Below are 9125 nucleotides of genomic sequence, written 5' to 3' on the forward strand. Positions count from 1 at the left end.
AGCTATACAGTGTTTACCGAAAAATTGAGACAATTTATACTATAGCTCAAGCATAACAGTGTCTATTGAGCTATCGAATAGAAGTGATAAAGATCCTAGTGTTAATTGATCTATGTAGTGTTAACCAAGTTCTACAATGTCAATCAAGCTTGAACTGTTAACCAAGAAAATGTAGTGTTAACAAAGAAAATGTGAGTCATATAGTGTCAACCAAGTTATTTTGCATCTACCAAGCTTCTTAGTGTTCACTAGGTCACATAGTGTTGACTGAGTTCGAGCTACTAAAAGCAATCAGTATGTGTGAGGCCTCCCCTTGACCCATCATAGCATAGATACTATAATTTTATTTTGTGACTTAGGAGGAGATACCTCAACATATATTTTGATACTGGATGGACAGTAAATTTCACTACTTATCTGATGATATTTACCTTGTGATTTTCCATTATGCTTTGTATTAGGAATTAATTGGCATAGTCGATGAATAAATGGATGTTTAATTTGTACATCATTATTATGATAGAAAATGGAATTATGAGGTGATTGAAAATGCTTAAATTGATCTTGTTAGGAATGTCAGTAATATTTAGATTTTTGAGTTTATGATTAAATGTATGTAAGTAAATGATGGAGATTAAGAAGCTAATTATGAAATGTGTTATATGTGAATTGTAGAATAATGAAATTATCATGTATCTTTACTTTCATATATATTTTATATGTAAATTTTAATTGGATTGTTGATGCTCGAGTTTAATGTATAGGAAAGGAACCATGGAAACATAACATGAAACTGCCCAGGTGAATCTTTAGAAGATTTGTAAACCTCGTTGTTATGTGTTTATTCTTTAAATGTCAGATGTATGTGTGTAGTATGTATTTCATGAGTAGACTTAGAATATATCATGTCTGATGTATAGGGAACTTTGTGTGTGTCACTTGATACTTGTACTCATTGTGTGAAAATGACACGTTCTCAGAAGATGGATCATGTAGCAACCTTATCTCAAGTTAAATTCCTTAATTAATAATTAGACATAATTACCTTGATTAAACAAGGAAAACAAAGGTTACCATCATAGGAACTTGAAATTGGACTTTACCTAACATTGTGAGGGCCAAAAGTAGCTCTAAGGTGAATTTATTATGAAAATAAACCCTACCCATGATAATACTTTAAATTAGGGGGCTAATAATGACCACTAGGGTGCCTAAAAGACCTAGGAGACCACAAAAAGTATGCATTTTATATTGAATCCGAAAATGAGAGTAATATATAGAGGCATGGCCAAACTTGAAACTATCCTACCCACTTTCTAACATTAGAGATATTTAGGGTTTCGGAGAAAGAGGACAAAGAGCTCTACAACAACTTTCACTTGCCATTGCTTGGAGTGAGGTTGGTATCCATGATTTATGGTATTTCCTCATTGCATTGTAGATTTGATATGGCATTTCCTCATTGCATCGTAGATTTGTTATGGGTAGATGTAGTTTTGTGAAGAATCTTGTTGTATGTGTGTTGAATGCGTGAAGTTTTATGTGATTTCTTCCTTGAATCTTTTTTGTTTATGTAAAATGGGTGTGAAGAATCACTCACCATTGGGAGGGAAGAGACCCTTGGGTGAAGGGGTTAGTTGAGCTCACCCATGTAGTTGAGAAACTCTCCCACGTGTGGATATGATTTTGATGTGCTTCAATGGATTATGGACTTCATGATCACTTGCATTCTTGGCAGGTATAAGGAGGAGTATGAAGGAGGAAAATATTGTTAAGCCTTGAAAGGGCATGTTACTTATGGAAATATGTAATTATATGAGATTCATGGATTTGAAATTCTCCTCATGGAGAGAGCTCACCTTCACCATATATCTTGATTCTATTGTTGAATCTATGTGCAAGCCTTGAATGGGTTGTATTGTGTTGTGTTGAGTTGTGTTGTTATAGTTATGCATGATAGGTGAATGCGAAGGTATGCAACCATTTGTGCCTTGTTTCTCCAATCTTGTCAGGTGGCCTCCTTCAGGCCTAGGTTGGGAGGTAAGCCTCCATGGTTCCCCAATTTTGTCTCTCTTTTGTAGGTTTTATTTGATGATCTTGGAAACTTGGGGTTCATGTAGTCTTTCCATTGCATAGGAGAAGAAGAGTCTATTTTATTGTGTTGAAAATAGAGAAAAAAACTCTATCTTGTTATGTGAATTAGTTTGTTTTTTAAAATTTTTGCTATTATCCTTATTCATTTTTCATTAGAGAGATTGTGAATCATCTACATATTGTAAAAAGGTTCCTCCATTTATAAATCTTGATATAGTGATTTCACCACCTTGTGTGCATGCTTGATAATTGTTTGGATGTAAGCTTGAGAGGATCATGAAAGAAAAATTCATTGTATTTCTATTGTTGGTTCATAATCTCGGATATGAATGTATTGAAGAGAAAAGGTAACCATCAATGTAGGCATTAGTATGATGCAAATAAGACTATCCATTGTCATTCTATTATTCTCCATGCTCATAGAAATAATTAGATGCATTATGTAATCAAACTTGGTTCATACATAGTTGTAGAATATGCATTCAATAGTTAATGTATTCATATTTAGCTATAGTCATGAAATGTATTCCGACAATGTAAATTGAATACTTGATGCTCATGGAATTAAAAGCAAAAAAAATTCATTTATGTTCATATTAGTGTATCTTGCAATTTAGATTTTTAAAGTATTATGATAGTTGTTATGAGTAATACATTAGATATCTATATTGAATAGGAATTGTAATGAATTATAAAATGTTCAATTTCATCAAGTTGATTATAAAAAATTATAGAGAATGTATTAAGAACTAAGGGATATAATTTAACTTCAAAAAAAGAGGCAGAGGCTTGTAGATGCTTATTTACTTGCTAGAAAATGTATGGCACTTCAAAAAAACTCTCCTAAAAAATGTACAATCAATAAAATAATATATTTTGAAATTAATAAATATATCCTTGACAATAATAATATAAAAACCACTAAGACACCCAACATAATAATGTAGCCTTACAAAGGGACAATCAAAATAAATTTGCTAGGTAAATTGTCAAAATCAAATGCAAAAGGAGGCAAAATAAAAAATATAAAAAATCTCTCCTAGGAAGGGGTGATAAATGGTCTTAAATAAGGGCAAGGTACCTTTTCAAAATAAGAATTAAAAAAAAAAAAAAAAAAACTTCCCAAGTGATGTGGGTAGCTAGGTCAACCACTACATCAATTTTCAAAGAAGAAAAGAAAAGAAAAGAATATTATGAATGAGAGAGGGGGAGGTGGTTCCACCTCTCCCTTATTCTAGCTAAGACTTCCTCATAACTAGGCATGAGTTTAAAAGGAGGCTGCCATATTTAAATAAAACACCATGACCATGCCTTTTTTTTGCCTTGGAAACCCACATGAAAGGTGGATGGGACATGGGAAGTTCAAAAGGCATGGCAACTAGGGTTTAGGTGGGTAGAAAATAGGATTAGAAAGTTTGATTTGATATTTTTTTAATGTTGTTTATTGGAATAAATAAGTTTAGCCGAGAGGTGCAAAAAATTGTTAAAATGGAAAGCTAAATATTAAATTTCTTGGGATGGGTTAGAATTAAAAAGGTGGTCAACTTTATGCATAGGAAAAAGGATTAGCTTAGGGAGTAATAAATGGGAGAAGGATAAAATTTAGAGCATAATATTTTTGAGATAAGAGATGTTATTATTTTTTTATTTTTTTTTTAAATTAAGGAGGTTTGTATTTTTTCTTGGGGAATTATAATGTTTATGGGTTTGAGAATAAAGATTACTAAGGGTGATAATGGTATAGGGTAGTGGATATGAGTTAGATCATGGAATGTTGAGAAAGAGGAGAAAACTTAGGAAATTGTTTTTGAAAAAGGAAAATTAATATTGTATGTATTAAATTAAGGTTCTTTTACATTGCAAGTTTGGAAAATAGGTTTTGATATTTAATTTTGGTTAGTGTAACTGACGACTTAGGAAGCAAGGAAACTTCTTAAGTCATGGTTGGATAGAGATAAAGTTAGGATATAGAAATTGTGATGTTAATAAATGAAAATATAATTAAGGGTTGATTAAATTAATAAAGTATGTTGCAAATGGATTCATAGGAATATATTTTATAAGTGAGGATAATGTAAATTTATTATTTATGAAAGGGAATATAGAAATACATTTCAAAAATTGAAATTCAAAATAAATTAGAGAATAAGGACAAATGGATAATGGTATTAGTTGATAGTTTAACGTACCCCATTCCTAAAGTATCTTAAGGAATCAACCTCGATATTGAAATAATGAATCATCATCATTATGTGAAGGATTATCACTAGCACACGCACACACACGCACACACACACACACACACACACACACACACACACATAAAACAGTAATTACAAATGAAATTTGGAAGTAGTTCAAACATGAAATACACTAGGTTAACAACAACATAGCTATATCATCTTAATTTGGAAATAACATACAAAGGAGTTAAATTGGCTAACGAAGTTAATACTATGTATTTTACTTATCTAATTGAAAATTCAAAACAATTGGGTAATGTCCAAATCTTCATTGTAACCCATAACCTTAGAATGTAACTTATACACTTTCAGTTATAACAGTGTACCATTCAATAATAACCACAACCTCATAAGAGTGCAAACCCTCTCAAATTTAAGATCAAGTTGTATATGAGCAATGTTAGTATGCTAATAGAAACCAAATTTAAATAAAGCTTCTACAAACTAAACAAAATTCATAAACTTCAAGATAGACTAAGATGAGCTCTCAATTGAGAATATGAGCCATTAATGGGCTCTCTCAATGAGAAGCTCTCTTGTTGAGTAGCTTTGTCTAAATAGATAGGATGTATGCTCAAGCTTATGCTTCAAAAAGGGCTTCAAATGGAGTTGGAATTTGGGTGTGAGTGTATGGTTTTGATGTAAAATGGCTTCTCAAAATGGCATTATGACTTTACTTCATGGATTGTGTTATTTTGCAAAGGGGAAGGATCCAATTTATAGGCAAGAGGCTTGAGGGATTGAGGGCTAAGATGCAAGGATGGGAAAAAGCTCATGGAGGGCTCAGATTGCATGAGAAGAGAGCACATGGATTGTGCTTCCTTATAGCCAATCAAGGAGTGACACATGTCACATGGTGAGAGGATGGAGGAAAGGGGAAGGATGAGTCAACAAAGGAGGCTCAAGGGATAAAATCTTCATAAAGACCCTCATAATGACTTGTAAGAGCAATAAAAGGGCTTGTAAGAGTCATTTATGACCTAGTGGACTTCATAAAGTTTTATGGTTGAGATATTTTGAGGGTGATGAGAGCAATTTCAACTTGGACTTGATTAGGAAGGTTTTAAGCTTTCTTAGGCTTGTGCAAATGATTAGAGGATGGATTAGGATGGTTTAGGATTAGCTTAGGGATAGGCAAGTGGATGGCATTTAATGAGGATGGGTGAAGGAGGAGATATTTGTTAACTTTGGCTTGGGTTAGTAAGTTTTAACCCATGTTTAGGGAATGTGACAAGGTTAGGAGGGGATTAGGATTAGGTTTAAAGACATCTTCTAGAAGAGTCCAGACTTTGGATGAGGATAAAGACTTTCTAGAATAGTCTAGAATTTCCTAGGATGAGGATGAAGACTTTATAGAAGAGTCTAGAACTTCTTAGGATGAGGATAAATTAGATTTTTAGGAAATAAATAAAGTTTTATTTATTTCAAGGGTTTGGGTTGAGGAGATATTTATTAAAACTTTTTTAATAAACATGAGGATTAATATTTAATCTTAATTAAATATTTTGAGTTGGGATTAGGGGTAGGAAATGATGGGATTAGCCTTTAATCAAAATTAAAGAAGGATTAGAAGATTTTGGAAGAGGTTAGTGGTCTTAAGGAAATTGGCCAAGTTTTGGGCAAAAAATAAATTTTTTATTTATTTTGGGTTTTTTGGTCAATTTATTAATTAAATAATTAATAAATAAGAAAATAATGTTTAAATAAGATTTAAACATTTTTGGGAGGGATTCCTTAATTAAATATTTTTAATTAAGATAAAGGGATTTAATGGCATAAAAATAAATAAATAAATTAAATAATTAATTAATTAATAAATGATGATGTCATCAGGAATTTTTCAGAAAATAAAAATACTTTATTTTCTAAAGGTTTTTAGGTGTCTACACAAGTCATTTGACTAAATTATAAACATTGATGTATCTTTTAAAAAAATTAAAAATTTAGTTGTGTTTTTTCTTTGTAGAATTTTGGGCATGACATTCTGGTATAAGAGCTTTGCATTACAATTCTAAGAGCCTAATCCATTAAGTCTAACCTATGAACTCCAACTTTGTGTAGGATGTCCACAGTCACCTGCAATGGTTGTCAGAGGGCTAGAGGTCCTAGAGCAAACCTAGCAGGCCAAGAGGGGGTAGGACAGGATATGGGAGGACCCCCACTATGGCAACCTCCAAATCTTGATTAGATTTTGAATGCTATCAATAATCTTATTGGGGTAGTGCAGGAAAGATTACCACTTGTCATTCCACAACTAGGACAACACAGTGTAGAGGGGGATGAGATTGATATCAGGGAGAGAAGTAGGAGTCCCCCACGCATACTTGCAAAGGATCAAGGGGAAGCATCAGTACACCAAATAGAGCCACCCGCTACATTAGAGCAAGCACCAGTTAGAGCACCTCAAGATATTAGGGATGAGATTAGTTAGTTACTACAACTCAAGCCACCCATATTTACTAATACCAAGGATGGAACACATGTGGAGGCATGGCTACAAAGTTTGTAGAGGTGCTTTGGATTGCGTACCCACAGGAGAAATATAAAGATATGACTAGGCATACACCTATTACAAGAGGATGCCTCCAGCTGGTGGGAGTAGGAGGAGACTGTAGGGAGAGTAGACATAGAGAAACTCACATGGGAGTCCTTTGTAGATCGTTTTAGAGATAGATATTTGTTGGAGCACTTTAGATAAAGGTAGGTTGAGAAGTTCCATGATCTTCAACAGGGGGTCTCATCGTGGGCTAGTGTGAGAGTAGGTTATTGGAGCTACTCCCTTATGTGGAGTACATGAGAGATGAGAAGCTATGCATCCATTGGTTCATTAAGGGTCTTAACTTATCTCTCCAGGGACTAGTGCGATTGGAATTTCCTACCACCTTTAGACAGGTGGCGGAGATGGCATTGGTTACCAAAGGCATTTGTACTATATAGGAATCTCAAGATAGGTCCCATAAATGAAACCCCTCCTAGTAGCCTACATAATAGAAACCATCTTGGAAGGGTAATCATAGTCATTTAGAGGGGTCCTCAAAGGCCCCACAGACATAATAAAGAGGCTAGAAAGACATTAGATAGAGGTCATCTTAGGGTTATTAGGGCTCTAAGGCCAAAAAATGGTAGACACAAGGCCCCAGCCATGATCAAAGGGCACAGACCTAGTATACACAGCTAGCAAGGACTGAGCAGTGCTCTAGGGGAGACTTTAGTGGATCTAGTAGGACCGAAAGTCAATAGTAATCCAAGCCATAGGTTGTGAAAATTTAGACTTGTGGGCCATGTTATGCTTTTGGTGGTATGGGTCATATTGAGAGGGAGTTTCCACAAGGTCCCACAATAGGTAGTTAGCAAGAAGCCACCTTTGAGCCTATAGTAGGTGATATGGACAGATCCCATAGGGTGTTTGTAGTGGTTAATAACCACTAGGTTGAGCACCAAGCCATAGTAATTGAGGTTACAGGTATGATTAGAGGATATGAGGTTACTATACTATTTAACTCTAGAGCTACAGACTCTTTTATATCCCCATTTGTAGTGGAGCGATGCAAGCTAGTGGCAGCTAGACAAGATGTTGATTGGGAGGTTGAGTTAGCTTTAGAGGCTAGGGTGTTAGTTGATTCCTTGATCAATGAGTGTCTATTTTAGATTGGAGACATGTTCACCACATTAGACTTGTGTATGACTCCATTGGGTTCCTATGATGTAGTCCTTGGCATGGATTGGATTTTCACCCACAGTGCCAAGATGGATTGCAGAGAGAAGAGGGTTGAGTGTGTAGATAATCATGGTACACCTAGGGTGATTTTAGGAGTTTAGAGGCCAATATCCCTCTATATGATTTTTTCCATGTAGCTTAAGTGGTGCATGCAGAAGGGGTGTCAATTTTGTGCCATCACCATTAGTGATAGAGAGGATGATATAGGGAAGGAACCTTACCTTGATGCCAATCCAATATTACAGGAGTTTGAAAATGTGTTTCCATTAGAGCTTCCTGGTATGCCACCACTGAGGGCAGTTGATTTCCAGATTGATCTCATGCTAGGAGCTGAATCCGTATCTAGAGCACCCGACAAGATGACCACCCATGAGCTTAATGAGCTTAAGATTTAGCTAGAGTGACTCTTAGAGAAGGGACATATCTAACCTAGTGTATCACCTTGGTAAGCACTAGTGATCTTTGTAAAGAAGAAGGATGGGTCACTCAGATTGTGCATTGATTATCAGAAGTTGAATAAAGTAACCATCAAGAACCGATACCCGCTACCTAGGAATGATGACCTATTTGATCAGTTACAGGGTGCCCAAGTATTCTCTAAAATAGATTTGAAGTCAAGGTGCCATTAGTTGCGCATTGTGGAAAGTGACATCCATAAGACTATATTTCGTACAAGATATGGTCACTACGAGTTCACGATGGTACCTTTTGGTCTCATGAATGCCCCAACTATATTTATGAGCCTCATGAATGGGGTATTCCATAAATTCCTAGAAAAGTTTGTAGTAGTGTTCCTAGATGATATATTGGTCTATTCTCATGATGAGAAGGAACATGAAGAGCACCCAGGATACATATTGTAGCGGTTAAGAGAGAATTAGCTTTATGCTAGCTTGTCGAAGTTTGCCTTTTTTAGACAGGAAGTGCATTATTTGGGTCATGTGACATTAGGGGATGGGATCTCACTAGACCCATCCAAGATCTAAGCCATTATGGATTGGCCAACACCTACTAGTGTCACAAAGGTTAGAAGTTTTTTGGGATTATCAAGATACTATAGGTGGTTTGTG

The sequence above is a fragment of the Cupressus sempervirens genome, chromosome 5, assembly GCF_028749045.1.
Source record: "Cupressus sempervirens isolate cs-2001-9-10 chromosome 5, ASM2874904v1, whole genome shotgun sequence".
Classification (NCBI taxonomy): Eukaryota; Viridiplantae; Streptophyta; class Pinopsida; order Cupressales; family Cupressaceae; genus Cupressus; species Cupressus sempervirens.